Raw genomic sequence first — 18,481 nt, 5'->3', positions numbered from 1 at the left:
AATCCCTTCTCACATATGTGTGTACATCTTCTGATGGTTTTGTCTCCTGGAGAACCTGGGCTAATATAGTATCTCCAGTCTGAGGGCAACATTTCACTTAAATGATATGGATGAATCTTTCCCCCTGGCTGCCCAATACTCCCAATGCTAGCTGGATTAGAAGCAATTGAAGGTTTTCATTCCACCATGAGATCTGTATTTTAAGACAGAAGAGCTACCCACTTCCTTTGACAAAAAAGATAAATGTTTGATATTATGGTTAATACTAGATTCTTTCTCTAGATTCCACAGACTAAGGAGAGGATCTACAAATTGAGAGTTGGGAAAATAAATATTAAAAGGAGGCCTAAATGATGAGTTAGCAGAATAGCTGGAGCACCAAGGAGGTTTGCTTACCCCTGAGGAAACGGGGGGGTGAATAGTCAGGACATCTCAGAATCTCAGCCCTCTCTTCCCTAAAGTTTCAGCAGAGGAAACTTAGAAGCCACGAGCAGAAAACAGGACAGACAAGTACAGACTGAAGACTCAGCAAAGAATGTTCTTTTCTACAAGTTTGTGGTACATCACGAGTACATGCTCTGTGGGTGATATAGGTGCATGGACATGCCACATTTTATTTAGTTTTATGTCTCCCTCCCTTCATCTCTTGACCCACTTCTCATTTGCCAGAGGGCTGCCCCCTATTTCCTCTTATCAATCATTCACTTTGATCTTTCACTTCTTAATATTTTGGGTTTTCACAGAAGAGAAACTATAGGTACCCATTGTGTTTGCACCAAGCCTTCGCTCTACCCACAGTGACACCTCGTCCTCCTCTTCTTCAGGCCTATGACCAGGGGAAGAAGGCAGGAAAGCACAAGTTGCAAAAGTTCTCAAAAGAAAAGAAATGTTCCTGTGATGTCACCAGAGGACTTCAACTCCCCTCCTCTGGGCTCCACTTCCAACCACACCAAGCACCCAGAGCAGCACTCCACATGGTGAGGAAGAGAGCCCCTCCTCGGCTGTACACCACCTCAGAGAGAAGGCAGAGTGCCAGTGAGACAGTTCCACCCTACCCTGCCCCTCCTATACTTCCTGGTGCTTACAAATAAAGGAGCAAATGAAAGACCAATGATTGCTCTCAAAGCAGACAGTGAAAATGTATTTTTCAAATATGGTTTGATGGTTGGCTTGATTTGAGAAAAACTGTTCCTGATGAGTTTATCTTGAAATTCTTGAATTTAAATTGAGCATTAGTGGATTGGGGGTAGAAGACAGCATTTTTTACTTATATACTATAACCAAAATTAGTACGTTTTACAAAAAGAGTTTCAAAAATGTATAGCATTATCTTTTCCTCTTGACACATAGGTCTTTCTGGATAGTGCTAGCCCTATTTGTATCCATATTTGTGTATATTATTAGAGAATTATTCAACTATTTTCTTCAAATACTTGAAAGCATCAATACTGTCTTTACCCAAGCACAGTTTTACAGAGCCATGATGAAATATGATTTGTAAAACTTCAAAAGAAGAGGAGAAAATCTATAAGGATTACTTAAAAACTGATAATGGAGAGAACAATTGCTAAAATTTATTTAAAATATATACAACTTTTAATTATACAATTACATATAAATAAAATCCTGCAACAAAAACTTGGACTTCCTAGAAATGTTATCTTCTGTCAATATTGTTTCTGTCTTTCTTGAGGCTGGTGAGTCTAGAACTTTCTAGTTTCCTTTCCTTTCATTTTTCTGTAAATTCTGTAATGATGCATAACCTCCAAATTTTATTTCATCTCTCACTCTTAGCATGATTTTCTCCAAATACATAGAGCTACAGGAAACCCTCCTCCACGAAAATCAAATAATGGTTAAAATAATGGGAGAGGGCTACACCTCACAAATGGGTGTTGTACCAGACGTGTCTCTGTCAAATTTTTCTCCCAAATTTCTCTTATGACTAAAAAAATTCTCCATTATCACTCACACAGGGAACATGAAGGAAGCATAGTCAGAGAGGTAGATGATAGATGTACAGATATTACATTTTACAAATATTTTTAATACTCTATTAGCTGTGGGTTCTTTCATGTGTCTGTCAATCACAACAAACATTTTTTCAGGGAGACCAAGACTTACAGCAGGGACAGCAGGGAAATCACCCCTTTCTCATGTATCTATACACATTTCCCTTGTTATTACACTTATAAAACTGTTCATTTCCCTAGTATGCATTGTTTTTCCTTTGTAATTATAAGTATACTCGCTTTCAGTATTTCTTGGATTTTAACCCTGTTGGCACACAGAGTTGGGGTGCGGGGATGAAAACACCTCAGGAGCTGTTAGGCCAGTTGTATGCATGGACAACCCCAGAAAGGAGAGAAATGTGGAGATGACTGTTTGAAGAAATATTAGTCAAGCATTTTCCAAATTTGATGAAAGATATAAATTTACAGATTCGGGGCCCCATAGATATCAAGAAAGATAACCACTGAGTCAGACATGATGGAAAGAAAAAATGACATGTTATATACAAGGGAACAGTCCTCATGAATCAGCCACCAGTTCACCAAAAACTAGGAAGGCAGGAAGAAAAAACAGCATTTATAACTTGATGGAGGAAAAGTTACAGAAGTGTGTGTTTTATTTTTCAAAAGTCCTTCAATAATAAAAACATTGTATGTTAAAAGGAAATCAAGAGAGTTGTTCATTAGAAAATTCAAAGTACATGAAATTCTAAAGAAAGATCTGCAGGATGAAGGGCAATAATGCTAAAAGGAAATTACATGCTCCAGAAGACATAAAGACTGAAATAATAGGGGCTTAAATTAAAATATTCAAACAAAAACTCCTTGCCAAACTACGATGGACAAGTTTGTATCAAGCCAACTTTCCTCATCAAAAGATAAAACAAACTTTTAAAATACAGAAAAGTGTCTGGGTTGTGGTGCATGCCTGTAATCCCAGCACCGATAAGATCACAAGTTCAAGTCTAGCCTGGGCAACTTTGGGAGACCCTGGCTCAAAATTTCAAAAAAGAGTTGGGAATATAACTCAATGTGAAGGCTCTCACTTCAATCCCTCTACAAAAGAGAGGAGGGAAGGGAAGCGAAGGGAAGGGAAGGGAAGGGAAGGGAAGGGAAGGGAAGGGAAGGGAAGGGAAGGAAGGTAGACCAGACATTCAGTGCCACATTCACCCTCAGGATTTTACTCTTTCTGGAAGAACAGTTAAAGGACTGAGAAGCTGACCAGAGTTTTCAGAACTCTCACAGTTCTTGTAGGGGAACCTTGAAGTTCATGTCTGTCTGAGATTGAATAATATTCCCCCAAAATTCCTGTCCACCTGGAACCTCAGAACATAGACTTACTTGGAAACAGTCTTCACTGAGGTTAATCAGTGAAGATGAGGTCCCAGCAGGGTGATGTGAGCCCTGACCAAGTACGATTGGTGCCCTTAACAGAATCAGGACATCATGCATGGAGAAGACAAAGCAGACACACACTGGAGCAGTGCCTGTGCAAATCAAAAAATGTTAAGGAATTCTGGAACCACCCCAAATCAGAAAGGTAAAGAAGGATCCTTCATGGGAACCTTCCGAGGGAGCATGACCCTGATGATACCTTCATTTTGAACTTCTGGAACCATGGCAGGGTGAGTTTCTGTTGCTTGAAGTCACTTCTATGGTAATTTTTATGGCATCCCTAAGTAGCTAGTTCTAGGTGAGTCATAAGTAGACCTGACACACAAAGACTAAAGCCCACTTTCAAACTGAATTTCAAATCCTTAATTAAATTTAAGTGAGTTCCCATTAACCTAAATGCCTGTCTAAAGCAGCAGTAAAACATCTCTGGAGAAACACACACATCATTGGCTGTACCTTCCAACTATGTCTGCAGGTTCTACATACTTTGTCTATAATTAAATTAAAAATAATCAAACACAGCATGAAACAAAGTCTCAGAGCCCAGTCTTGTAGATAAGGCTCCCGCCACTGAACCCAGGCTTCTGGAATCCTCCATTGCTCTCATTGTCACGCCTCTGGGGAAGCCCCTTTTCTCTCTTTCTGCCCCCAGCCTCGTCTGAACTTGCTGCCTTCCTTTGTAGGCCTTTCCTGCCCAATCTTGTCCCTCTTAGAGTGGAGACCCACTGTTCTGAGAGGACAAGATATGAGACAGCTGAGAACTGCCAGCCCCTACAGTCCTTTGAAACCACTGGTCTTTCCTGCAGAAGTGATACAGGCTTCTTGTTTTTTCCTTTGGCATCAAGAAATCTGAAACCTTCCGATTTCCTTTGTTTCTTGCCATTGACCATATTTTTTCAGTTTGGTTTCTGTTATGGTTGATATCATTGTTGTTATTTTCCTATTATTTCTATTTTATGAAGAAAGAGAAGATTTAAGGCAAAATTGTCACCATGTTCCTACAGAAACTGGAACTCTCAAAAATACAAAATTTGTATTCATTGCAATGCCTGTTAATACAAATATTGTCTGTAGAAAAAGAAAAAAGATACAATAGAGTGCTAAGAAATAATGATTGGCAGGTGTAGTGGACTTTTTCGTTTTCTTAACTTCTCTGTTTTCTATGATATGCAACTGTTCCTTGGCGCCTCTAGATGCCAAAATCTAGTCCCTTATATAATATGGCATAGTATTTGCAAAGAATCTACACATATGCTTCTGCGTACCTGAAATCACTTTTAGACTCCTTATACTAACTGATACTATGGAGGTACAGTATAAATAATTGTGTTCTATTGTTTAGAGAATAATGATAAAAGTTTACACATCTTCAGTACTGATGCAAATTTAAAAATGTATTTTTTGCTACAAATACATGGAGATATACCCTCCAGATTATGAGGACCAACTGTGTGCATATTATCTTATATTCATTAACATAAAGTGCTACAGTATTAAACTATTGCACATAAGAAAAATTAAAATTATAAAAGTGAAAATGCATCCATATTAAGGTATGTGCCCCACATTGTAGAGAACACAAAAAATACATAGGGAGCTGATATCAGGAAGGACCTTGGAATTGGATAAGGGAAGGGGAGACAATTGAACAGTCACTTAAATATAAGAAGAATATGAAAATACCCTAACCCTAATGTGATATGAGACTCTAGAACAGGAGCCAGCACGTTGCTGTGGTTTGTGTCTAGATGTTTCCTCAAAGCCTGGTGCAGTCATAGGAGCCTGATAGCATATAAATGGGACCTGGATCTTTTTGGTTTTGTACTGGGGTTCAAACCTAGGGCCTTGTGCATGCAAAGCAAGAACTCTACCATTGAGCCACATTTCTGAGCCTTTATTTGTACTGGGAATTGAACTGAGGGCTTTGTGCTTGCCAGACAGGCACGTACTGCTGAGCTTTATCCCTGGCCCAAAAGCATATAAAGGGAGCAGAATGACATTGTTATGGTCCCTTGTTGCTTTGCTACCTTCTTCCCACCATGACTTCTCTCCTCTGTGAGGCCTGTCTGCCTTGGAGCCAACTGACTATGAACTGAAACCTCCACAAACTGTGAGCTAAATAAACCTTTTCCACTTTAACTTTGGGTTTTGGGTATTTTGTCTACGCAATGAGAAGAGTAACTAAGACACACATTCACTTAGAATGATGAGGAAGACTTAGCACTGGGAAAATATGAATAATTTTTGGCCAAAAAAGATGGAGAGAGGGAGAAGTGCTAGGAAAAGAAAATCTAGCAATGGATCTAGTGTAGCCTTAGGAATCGACTAAGAGAACCTAGAGCCAGTTTGTTGTCTAATGATTGCCTGGTTTGACTTGAGCAGGAGTCTAGTGTGGGGAGATAAAAACTGAAAGATGTCTAGTACAGTACCATTGAGGACCAGGCTGAGTACTTTTTGCCCCGGTCGTCAGTAATGAGGAGTCCTTGGTGCTTTTTTGAGCAAAATCAAAACACTAAAAGCACTGTACTTTGAGAAAATGAGTCCAGTGGTAGTGAGCAATAAGACTCTTGAGGACACTCTAGCAATAATGTAGGCAAGAGGTAAGAATGGTGTCCATGAAACAGAAAGGAAGGAATTATTTACTCATTACATAAATATTTTCTCAGCATCTATTTTGTTCCAGGCTAAGTGCTGAGTAGTGAATGAAACAGACATGATATTGCCTGCTGTGTAATAAAAAAGAGATGAAATGATTTAAAGTGTAATATTAGAAACATATTTTTGCGTGTTAGAGCATACAATGTTGTGTAGGAGGCCTTGTTGGTGATCAGGGAAAGGCATCCTTGTAAGGATGAGCTTAAACTAAGATATAAAAAGGAGTTGGCTCCTCTTATGGTTGATGCATTGTGTCAACTTCAGAAGTTTAGAAGTTTAACTAAGAGACTCAGCAGGGAGCTAAGATTCTTTGTAAATATCTTCATCCTGTGCAAGAGGAAGGCACAGAGATTTTGCCAGTGTTACATCTGTACCCCCACTTCGGAGAGGCAGCATACCAAATAAGGCGGGAGGAAGAGGCTTGCTCTCCCCTCTTTTTGCTCTGGCTGCTTTTTCTGGCTGCTGCCTTGAACCTTGCCTTGGAGTCAGCTGATTATGGACTGAAACCTCCACAAACAATGAGCTAAATAAACCTTCCCTTTCTTCATTTTGGCTGTTGGATATTTTGTCCCAGCAACAAAAGAAAAGTAACCAAGACAGCTCCACAAAGAGGGAGAGAAAAATGCTCCAGTCAGGGAGCCAGGGTGGCAAATCCTCCAGCAGAAAAGAGCTAGCTGACTTGAAAAGCCAGAAGGGCTGCTGTAAGACTGAGGCATGTTTATTGAGTAGGTGGGGATGCATAGGGAAAATGAAAGACTTTGCTCTAAGCGAGCATCTGAACTGAGCAGATTTGGTGGAAGTACAAGCTCAAGTGTACAAAGGGCTGATTAGCAAACACTGGCATCATTTTTAATTCCCCAGGAAGGAAGCAGGCACCAGGATGGAATCAAGACTCACAAGGGAATTGGATGTACAAGCGATCTCTTGCGGGGCACCCCTGTGAAATGCAAAGAGGGAGCAGGAGGAATAGGAGAAATCCTCCAGACTAGGAAAGGCTGAGACATCCATGAAGTGGGAAGGAAAGAAAGAAAACCAGGGAGGAAGAGTGGGAGCGGGCAGCCCCTGCCCCTGAGCCTGGCTGCAGTTGGCATGGTCATAGAGAGAGCAGAGCTCCAGTGGACACTGTGGTCCACGCTGAAGGTACAGCAAGCAATGAGGACAGAATACCATGCTTCTTGTGGGAAGTTCTCGCTTGAGGGGACATCTGGGCAGGATACCTCCCTGGCCCCACATTTGGTAAATCTAAACAATCCATTGTGTAGAGGTGTAGAATTCGGTTTAAGTAAAATATCACGTCACAGTAACAGAAGATTGAAGAGGGAGATTATTCTTTCCAGAAGGGAAAGGAGACATTCACTGATTAATAGTAAGAGGCATAAATATGCATATCAAATTCTTAAAGGCAGTCATTGAAAAGAATATAAAGTGAATACATAAATTTGTAATCAGTGCAATGCCCTGGGGAAAAGAGAAAATTTGATCGCTCTCATCCAAGTCAGGAGAAGTGAATGGGAAAGCAGTGAATAGTTCAGAAAAGGTGGGCAGAGGAAAGAGTGGGGAGATACAGGCACGATTATTTCCTGGTCACTCGTCGTAACATGGGAGGTAAGCAACTGAACACTGCAAGTCACTTGACAGAAGACTTAGAGGTTAAATGTGGGAGGAATATAAGTAAATTAATTTCTCACATAGTGAGGAGCAGAAGCAGTCTAAGGTGAAATCGATTCTTAGAGGTTTGCCTACATTACTTAGCATACTGAGGGTGAAACAAAGTTAAAACACAATTAAAGAAACTGAGCCTGGAAACTACTGAGGAGAGGACGGTGAAGGTAAACTTTCACATTTTTTGTGTGCTTCTGTGTTTTAAAAATGTTCTGAAATGCATTATATTGATAATATAATATTAAATCTCCTGGAAAGTAAAATGAAGGGTGGAGGTCTAAGCCTGCAAACTCGGGAGAGATCAGAGGCCAGCAATGAAGAAGCCTCAGCAAAAGAGATGGAGGCCATGGCCAGCAGGGGAAAAGGCCGGGCCACAACCACTGAGGGCACTGGAAGCTTCCAGGAGAGAGTGACCCTCAGCACAGCACTAAATAATGCAGGGCGGGGGCGTAGGCTGGAACAGGGCAGTGACTCTGAGCCTCAGTAGGCAACAAAAAGCAACTTCAGCAAAGAACTGAGAGATGGAAAAGACATGAGGAAGTGGAAAGAAAGTGAGTGGAAAGAGAAAAAAAGTATTTGGCAACAGAATCAAAAAGAGTTTATGAATTTTAGTAGCAAAGAAAAAGGAGAATTCATAGAGCATTCATGCCAAGAGACCAGGGAATGGGCAGTGCCTTCAGCAAAAATTGAAAAGCCAGTGGGGGCACTAAAGGAATACATTTCTCTCCCACTTTTTAAACCACCTGGTCCAGTTTCTGCTTATAAATCATGCAGGGAAGAGTTCACCAACTCATAGAGTAAACAGGCACAAGGTCACAGGCAGGCTCAGAGAGAAGGGCACTACAGGGACCTGCCCTGTTACTGCTTCTACCTTGACAAAGGGCTTGTTAAAGGTGCTGAGTGTCCAGTCCTCATCCTGGCAGGGTCATTCACACTCAGAACCTGTGGTTCTTCCCAGACCTCTGAGATTCCAGATATGTTCTGATGGAAAGTTTAAAAACCTGCTTTGAATTATGGCCCAGCTAGGCACCATTTTTTCTCGCCAGTGAGGTTTTCTCTTTATGGGAACATATTGGAACATTGGATTGGAAGGAGTCTCTCAAATTCCCATCTCCAAGTTTAATAACTTGAATATATTTTGCTTCCATCATCTTCAATAACTTGTAACTATTTTATGGTGATTTTTATTTCCTGTAAAGCCATTTTCCAAATTTTAAACTCCTCACAAGAGTGTGATCCTCAGAATGATGCACTTGGCTTTTGTCAGGATCAGTGAGCCTTCATCACCCGCAGCTTCCAACATCCTGGAGCCAGGGGTGAAAGACATACCCCAGGGGACACAGGGACCTTGGAAAGCACCTGTGGTCCCTTCCGTCAGTGACTGCGGAAGGCATGGGCTCAGAAGTGCTGGGTGAATTCTGGGCCCTCAGTAAAGAAGCGAAGGGGTGGAAGAAAGAAGAAAATGAATGGCTATGGGAAATCATGAAACACGAAGAAGTCATCAGTGGTGTGAAAGAGGCCAAGGCCTGTGGGCAGCACGCATGAAGGCAGACACCACACTCCCGGCCACACCAAGCACGTGAGCGTGACATCTGTGGCAGCAGACTCCCCTGCGGTTTCACCATGTCCTCAGATCCTAAAGCACTGCCTACAAAGAGCTAGCGTTCGATGGCCTAAAATACAAAATGAAAATGTGACAAGCATTTGACAGCTCGGGGAAGAAAAATCAAACAATCTACACTAGTTCACACAATACTAATTTCACATATATCCATGTTCAGGATAGTTTTTTTTTTAATTTAAAGAGAGAAAAAAAAACAAAGCAGTAAAACGGTACAAGTAGTATGGAATTTCAAGAAAAAATATACAGTAAGAAATCACTAGTTAATAGATTACATGTTGTCATCTAGAAAAAGTTGTCCAAATTACAAAATTAAAGCATACAAAGTGGACATTCATACAGTGAGATTGCAGCCAGTCCTATTCAATGATCCAACAAAAACTCAGTAATATGATTTTCTATCCTGCACACTTAAATATATATGCAGTTATAGAGGACAGGTTTTTTTTAGAAACCTGAACTTTTTAAGTTTTTGTTAAAAATCTTAGGAAGAAGTTCTATGAACAGAGCAACATAGTTTTATCTTATTGAAATATAATTGGCAAATAAAAATTGTTCACTTTGTGGAGTACAACATGATGTTTTGATCTATGTGGACACTGTGAAATGATTACCACAGTGATTAACATATCTGTTACTGCACAGAGTTACACTCTTTTTTTGTTGTGGTGGTGAAAATGTTTGCAATTTACTCTCTTAGTAAATTTCAAGTATACAATACAATATTATTAATTATAGCCACCAGCACAGTATTGTTAATTATAGTCACCATGCCCTATGTTGGATCTTCAAAACTTGCTTAATCTAAATAATAGAAACTTGTTCACCAACTTCTCCTGATTTCCTCATCCATCACCCACCATTCTACTCTTTAACTCTGTAAGTTTGATGCTTTTAGATTCCATGCTTAAGTGAGATGGAGCAGTGTTTGTCTGTCTGTGCCTCACTTATTAAGCACAACATAATGTCTTGCAGTTTCAGCCAAGGGGTTGCAAATGACAAGATTTCCTTCTATCCACCACCACCACGTGTCATATGGTTCTAAGATTGGACCCAGGAGCCTGTATCTCAGCCCCCTTTTATTTTTGTTTTTGAAACAGCATCTCACTAAATTTCCCAAGTTGAGTTCAGACTTGTAACCTCCTGCCTCAGCCTCCCAGAATGCTATGATGACAGGCATCACCACTATGCTCATCTAGAGTTTCCTTGTTTGTCAGTGCTCAATTGGATGTATGTGCCGTGTTTTCTTTATTCGTCCATCCTTCAGTGGATATTCTCTTGTCTGTTCTGAGTAGTGCTACAATAAGCAGACATCTCTTCAAGGTACTGATTTCATATCCTTTAGATTTTTCCCTGATCTCGGACTTATACCCACCAGCTCATATCCAATCTACCCTACATTTCACATGGGAAGTCCCCTGTCACAAATTGCTCAAAATCTTTGAGATCTACTTTTGGTAATTTCTTCTAAAAACCATTCTGGAGGATGCTGAATTACAACTTCTATAAAATCCTCATGATTCTGTTTTCTCTCTTTGTTTTGTAACAAAACAAATTAAGGTGACCACACCATGCCAGAGAAAGCAGAGTAAAGCTAAAAACTCTTTTGTGATAGAATTTTGAATTAAACTTACGATTTTTGTCTTTGAAAATATTAAAATCAGGGGAATCTAAAAGTATATGTATCTGTCTTCTGGATTCTGTATGCCAGTAAGACATTTTTACCTCCAAGATATTCTGCCATGCTATGCTTAAAATCCAGTTATTTTCATTGCTCCAAGAAAACAGATCTTTATCTTGGTGGGACAGTGGCTTTGTAAAAGGGGGAAATGGTGGTGACTTCCAAGAAACACACAGAGCCTGTCTACCTCCCCTTCTCCAGCCACTGAAATATGCCCCAGGGAGTCCTCTGGCTGCACCAACTGGCAGCGACTCCAGCTCACGTGGAAAGTTCATCACAGCTGCAATTAGACTTTATCATCTTACTGCTCCTTCCTGTATGACACAGATAACCACGGACAAGACAACACGAGGCTGCACAGAGCCAAGCAGCCCCAGATGGTTCCTCCCAGCCTGTACTTCTCAACTCCAAGAAATACACAGCAGCCTGCATTTCATCAATCCGACCTCATAAATCCAGCTGGTGGTTCTAACTTTGAGTTTCTTCATCCATTCACATTTCTTCTTTCTTTTATTGCTGATGTAGGCAGTTTTTCCTTTGGTTAAATATTTGAGTATATAAATATGTGCAAATACATTTTTGATAAAAATTTCTTTGCATTTGGGCTGGTTTAAATCTCATCGTTTCAGGCTAAGATAGCTTACTTCATAAACTTGAACTGGTTGCCTTTTTTAGAGATATAAAAAGAAAGAGAGAATTTACTGAGTATTTACTCTTCCCAGACACTTTATAAATATTAGCACATTGTTATGGTTGATACATTGTTTGAATTTTCGAAGTTTAAAAGTTTAACTAGAGGACTCAGAAGAGGTCAAGATCTTCACTTTTTAAACATCTTAAGCTTGTGCAAGAAGACAGTATGGAGATTTTGTGATTGCTACACCTGTCGCCTCTGGTGGAGTAGGCTGCTTACAATATAAAGGAGAAGAGATTTGCTCTCCCCCTCTTTTTGCTTTTGCTGTCTTATGCTGCCTGAAAGTGTTGCCCCAGTGCCATGCCACCCTGCCTTGGAACCAGCTGATTATGGACTGAAACCTCCACAAATGTGAGCTAAATATTCCTTTCCTTTCATTTTGGGTGTCGGGTATTTTATCCCAGAAATGAGAGGAAAGTAACTGAAATGTATATGTATCCTTTTGAGAAACCTGAATGATAGATATTATCTCCTTTACATGAATGAAGGAATGAAAGTAACAGAAGTTAGCAAACTTGCTCAAAATATTTAGCTTATAGATGGTAATATGGGAACAACCGTAGAGACTCCCTGATGACAAAGCCTTTGGTCTTTCTACTAAACCACACTCACTGTCTCATCACCATTCAGTTACACTGTAGGCACTGGAAACACAACAAATCTGAAAAGCATAAATATTAAGAAAGGATTCCAATAATATTTATAGAAGGGACAATCAGAGATTTTCCTTATATTTTCCCTCATTGTGCACAAGCAAAATTGTGTCAGTGCTCTGAGACTTTTTGAATTATTAGACCATCTACATTATTAGAGTATTGAAGAGATACTATTATGTAAATATATTAGACTTGGGATTATAAGACATGGCTCAGTATCTCCATTTAATATCTGAATGAATATGCACAAATTGGTTACTACTTAAAAGTCTTCCTGTAAAATTGTGATTGTCAGAGAATAGCAATGCTCTCCAGATATACTAGCTAGACTCCCTGAGTTCAGCAGAGGCCATGTGACCCTGAAAGTGTGTGAAATATGAGAGCATATAACCTTAGATCACTCAAGGACAAATTTCAGTTAGTTTCTTATTGCTGAGACACAATACCTGATACCCGCAAATAAAAGGAAGAAGGGTTTATTTAGTTTACAGTTTGTAGAGGTTTCAGTCCATAGTGGGCTGGCTCCATGGCAGACATGACATGACAAAGGGGCCCAGCAGAGGAGAAACAGGTCATGGAATGGCAGCAGGAAGCAGAGAAAGATCTAGGGAGAAGGGAGATAGACCTTGCCAGGCCACGCCCCCAGTGATCCACCTCCTCCCAACATCACATTCAGCTATAAACTCACCAGTGGACTAATCCACCAATGCCCTCATGCTCCCATGATCCAACTTCCAGAAGATCCACCTATGAGCGCATGAGGCTCCAGGTATAAACCATAACAGTAAGGAAGATATAAGCCTCCCTGTGTCTCCCCTCTCTTCTTCAGCTGAAGCCACCATGAGGCCATATGCTGCAGATGCTCAGTTCAGTAGAGCTAAGACCAAGGACCATCATACTCCTCAAGAATAAAAAGGAACCTTTGTCATGTTAAGCCATAAGGTTTCATAAGAAACATCAAAATAAATATTTAACTGTTAACTCACATAGATTTAATGCTTACTATTTTTTTTTAGTGTGATAGAGAAGCAAAGGCAGGAAAAAGTAAAAGACCTTTACTGCATACATAGGAGGGCTGCAGAAGAGTGCAGGATCCCTCCAAAGCAGACAAAGTCGCAGCAAGCTTTGTTTTTTTTTCACATCAGATGGATAATGTGCTGAGGTTGTAACAAGGTTCAAAGGAGGCACATGTCATGCATGGAGCATGAACACACAATCATCACGCTGGTTTGACAGGGGTTGGAGTTTGAATAGGTGTGCAGAATGATATATTGACAGCTGATTGGGGGAAAGCAGGCATGCGTGCAAAATGCAGTTAAGTTCAATTTAGGGTTTGGAAGAAGAAAGCATTAGTTGGTGTTGAAGGGACGCGCTATTGCTCTAGGGCCCAGCGCCTTGTTGGGCAGGCAGCACACTGAGTTTCATATGAGCAGAACCCATCATGTAGTATGATGATTACATAAAAATTACTCAAATTATCTTAATTATTTGCAAAAGGAAGGATGCTTCTGACTGGCTTAAAATGCCTCACAATAGTTAGATTATGGAAGGCTTCTGTGTGTCCATCACCTGATGAGTTGGTATTGAAAGTGGCATTTTTGTACAATGGAGTACCCCTCAGTCATAAAGAAGATTAAATACAATGACTTATTTGTTATAAAAGAAAGTTGAATCTTGAAACTATAATCTTGAGAGAAATAAAACATACAAAAGGCTAAAATATTGCATGTTTCCTCTTGTACAAGAGACTCAAACTATAAATAATTCAAACAGCAAAATAATGAGATGACAAGATAAAAGGAGGAAGACTTCACAGAGATGGGTAGGGAATCTGGGGCAGCTGAGCAGAAGGTAGGGCAAGGGGAGGGAAAGTAGAATGATCAAAATGTGACACATAATTCAGTGAGATGATTATGATTATTATGCCTGGCAAACATACTTAAAGAAAAATTTTTAAAACAAAGCTAAATAAACCTTTTTTCTTTATAAAGTAGTCTGACTCAGGTGTTTTGTTACAGTCATGAAAAACTGACTGATACAATTGAACATCCATAAATGAATGATGTAATTGTTTTCAATAACTAAGTTTTAATACCATCAGGAGCTGGGGATCTAGCTCAGCAGCATGAGCATCTGCCTGGCAGTTGCAAGGTACTGAGTTCAATTCCCAGTACCAAAAATCAAAAAAGAATGTGGAGACTTTAATATCACCAGGAACCCAGGAAAGAGGGTGTGCAGGGAAAGAGCAGAGGAAGAGAACCATGCTGGGGACCACAATCTTCCTCCTGGAAGGCTGTTCCCTGGCACCTGCGGGCCAGGCCCTCCAGGAGCTCAGGGTTAACAGGGAGAAAAAAAGCAGAGGGCACCTAGGAAGCCATGTATTCTCTCGGAAAGAATATTGAATTAAGAATAAAAGCATTCTCTGCTTCTCAGCGTATTTTGCAGTTTTACAAAAGGGGTGGGGCTTTTACAAGGCTGCCAAAACAAAGCTGAGAAAGACCCAGTGTCAAGACTTTTTTGAAACATTAGCAGCAAAAACATTTCATTGTCTCGGCCAAGAAAAATGTCGAGAGGTTCCTTCCAGTGTGGGCGTTCAGGCCACTTTGCAAATTGATTTGCAGAAATGGCTTAATCTGTTCTAAATCCCAAACCAGTGCTCACTTCCCCCAGCCCTTCCTGCCTTCACGGCCTGACCGGAGACACCTTTCCCGGGCAGTGACTGGCATGTGGGGAGGCCAGGGCAGAGGCAGGAGTCCAGCGCCCGGGGGAGGTGGAGAGAGACGCGTTCCAGCCCGGAGAGCCCCTCAGGCCCACGCACATCAGAGAGCATCTCAGATGACAGCCTTTGCTGAGGGCGCAGAGCTGCGGCCTTGCATCCCCTTGCAGGTGCTGCCTCTCCCCTGGCCGCTACATGACCCGCTGGATGCATCTAAGAGAAAATGCATTTTTAGAAAGACTGCGATGGGGGACCTGGTGGGTGTCCTCTTAGCTAACGGAGTGGAGGCTGCTCTCCCGGAGCCCTCAGCCGCTCGTGCTTGAAGAACCCTTCTAGCTCTACCTATGCCTCCTCCAGACCCTTGCACTACGCCCCACTATGAACCTGGGGCCATGAGTAAGCACAAGGCTTTGCACCCCGGGAGCTGCCCTCACACCCTAAACCCCTCACGCCCACCCTTCAGTCCTGTTGGACCCTGAGACACCACCAAGCGTAGGTGTCTGAGCAGCACGGGTGATGGCGTTGGTGACAGGTCCCTCACCCTCTGCTGTCCTTCTCGGCCCTCATGTTGCTGTCCTAGCAGCCGCAAAACAGTGATGGTGAATAGGCTTTGCTCCCAGCCTCAGTGCTGATGGGATTCTGAGGGCAAATCTGAGTCCAAGGCAAAACAGGAAAACTAGGAGGCCCCATGATACTTCATTTGAAAAGCAGGGTTTGAAGTGTTGTGAGGAACCATCACACCAAAGAAAGCAGGACAAGCCAGCTGGAGGTCAAAGGAAAGAAAAGCCAGGAGAGAGAAAAGGGAGATGCAGCGTCTGGATAAGGTGATTTGACAGAACACATGGAAAGCCTTCATCATTTCACTTCAGAAACTCACTCTAAAGAAATCAATTTTAACTCACTCGAAGATGTATCCTGAAGGAGACCAAATCAAAGTACCTTCATTGGAGCACTGTTTACAAGAACTGAAAATTAGAATCAATATAAATTTCCAGAAGAAGAATGTTAACCACACTTTGGCAGGTACACACAGCAAAATAATATATGGATGTTAAAATAAAATTATAGACCCATTTTAAGTGGATATTATAAAACAAATAACAGTGAGTGTTGGGAGGATGCAGTAAAGAATGCCATTCTTTCCTCTACAATGAAAGTGGAAATGTAATTAGTGCAGCTGCTGTGAAAATCAGTGTAGAGCTTCCTCAAAAAACTGTAGAGTTACCATGTGATCCAGTTCTCCAGCTTTGGGGTGGGTCTTAGTTACTGTTCTCTCATCTTGAAACAAAATCCTGACATACAAAATCAAGGGAGGAAAGATTTATTTAGCTCACAGTTTGTGGGGCTTTCAGTCAGTAATGAGCTGGCTCCAGAGCAGGGTAACATGTTACAGGAGCAACTGTTCAAGGCAGTGGAAGATACCAAAAGCAACAAGAGCAAAAGTGGAAGGGCAGGCCTCTTATCCTGCCTTATGTCACATGCAGGCTACCAGGCCTAGGGTGGATGTAGCACTCACATTCCCAATTCCAGCACTAATGAACCAATCACAGACTCTCAATTCAGCTGCCTCTGAAAAGCCCACCACCCACGATTGCACCAGGCTTTGAAAGAAATCCAGACTCAAACCACAACAGGATATACATCTGAAGACAATGAAGTCAATGTACTTTTTGTATCACTAATCACAATAGTTACGTTATGGAATCACCCTAGGTGTCCGTCAACTGATGCCTGGTTAAGAAAATGTATATAATGAGGTTATTACTCAGCCATGAAGAAGAAAGAAATTCTGTCATTAGTAAGAAAACAGATGGAATTGGAAGGCATCATGTTAAGCAAAAGAGACCAGACACAGAAGAACAAACATCAAATATTTTCTCACAATATATAAAAATTTGTAAAGACCTAAAGGTAGAAGACCTGGGGAGTGAAAGGGAATAGGAAGAGGGAATTCATTTTAAAATATGGAATATAAAGATATACCTCTGTATGTGTTCCGAAGGGTTTACTTTGAATGGCTTAAGTCCTCGGCAATGATTAGGTATCACTTCTGGGATAAGAAAAATAAAATATTAGTTATTTTGAAGACACTAGTGAACAGTTTATGAGAACCTTGCCTGTGACTCTTTCACTTCATTGCCCAAATTGTGACCTAGAGGGCTAGAGAGTGAAGAAATCCAATGTAAAAGGAACATGAGAAGAAGTAAGTTATTTAGTGTCAGAAAAAAAGAGAAACAGCATGGAAGTTTCCAGATGCAGATTCAGGTCCAGCTACCATCTGAGCCCAGGGAGTCCATCAAGTGGACTGAGACCGCTTTGTCCTGATACCAGCACTGGGCGTCTCTTTTGGGTGCTCAGCTGTCTGAAATACCCACCACAACGCACGGAGAACTGTGGCATTATTAAGCCCTACTGCTCGGTCACTTCATAAAAAATAAATTGGGGCCAGGGACTTAGCTCAGTGGCTGAAGTGCCTGCCTGGTAAGTGCAAGGTCATGAGTTCAGTCCTTGGTACCAAAAACAAAGCAAAACAACAATTAAAAAAAGCCAAAGAAAAAATAAATTGGCTATAACAATGACAGATACTGCCCACGCATGGCCTGGAAGGGACCATGCAACTCACCAAACACAACTGCAAGGTTTGCTGTAAGAAGAATGTGTCCTGCTTTTGTGTAACCAAGTGAGAGGACCTCATGCAGGGCCACAGACCAGCGACACCACTTTCTGCACAGCACAGGGCTGGCCTCTGCGTACCTTGTATCTGGCTACATGAAGTTTCTACCTTGGGCTTATTCTTTCTACTCTTAAAGAAGGTTCGATAGTCTTCTCTCACCAACTCATTTTGCCCCCCTGAGGAAAGGGTGCAGCTGAGATCATATTTGGAAACACCATCTTTGGAAAGCTTATAAACAGTGGGGCCTTTGTGTGAACCAGAAATTTTTCTTTTCTTCCTATTGAGATTCTATATTAAAGCCAATAGATGAAAATTCTATTCCAGTTCATTTTATAACTCATATTCGGGGAGACTTAACCTTTAAACAGTGCATTTGAGTATACTTGGACATAGCTATTAAAAGGTGTACCAAAGCAGGACATGGTGGTATATGCATGCCTGTAATAACATCCACTCAGGCAGCTAATGCAGGAGGATAGGAGTTCGAACCCAGCCTGGGCAATTTAGCAAGACTCTGTCTCAAATAAAATACAAAGGGCTGAGGTTATAGTGTAGAGAAACGCCCTGAATTTGAGCCCCAAGACCATAAACATGAGAGTGTACCAAGTCCACTGAAGGAAGAGTGACTTGGCATAATCTTTGCCTTCTCATAATGGGATTTGGGGTGCAGGGAAGCAGTCACGTTGATGATTTGGGATCAGGTTCCCACTAGGCT

General features: G+C 41.2%; 1 non-coding gene across 1 annotated transcript; it reads right to left on the bottom strand.

Annotated features, from left to right (window-relative positions):
* Positions 1-13,515: 13,515 nt before the first annotated feature.
* LOC111753626 (small nucleolar RNA U13) lies at positions 13,516-13,616 on the bottom strand. The gene has a single exon (XR_002788424.1). It is a non-coding gene; the product is annotated as a small nucleolar RNA U13 (small nucleolar RNA).
* Between the last annotated feature and the right edge of the window lie 4,865 nt (positions 13,617-18,481).

The sequence above is a fragment of the Cavia porcellus genome, unplaced genomic scaffold (genome assembly GCF_034190915.1).
Source record: "Cavia porcellus strain 051 isolate PalLab524CR breed Dunkin Hartley unplaced genomic scaffold, mCavPor4.1 scaffold_14, whole genome shotgun sequence".
Lineage (NCBI taxonomy): Eukaryota > Metazoa > Chordata > Mammalia > Rodentia > Caviidae > Cavia > Cavia porcellus.
The sequence above is the reverse complement of the archived record's forward strand: the minus strand, read 5'-3'. Positions and strand labels throughout refer to the sequence as shown.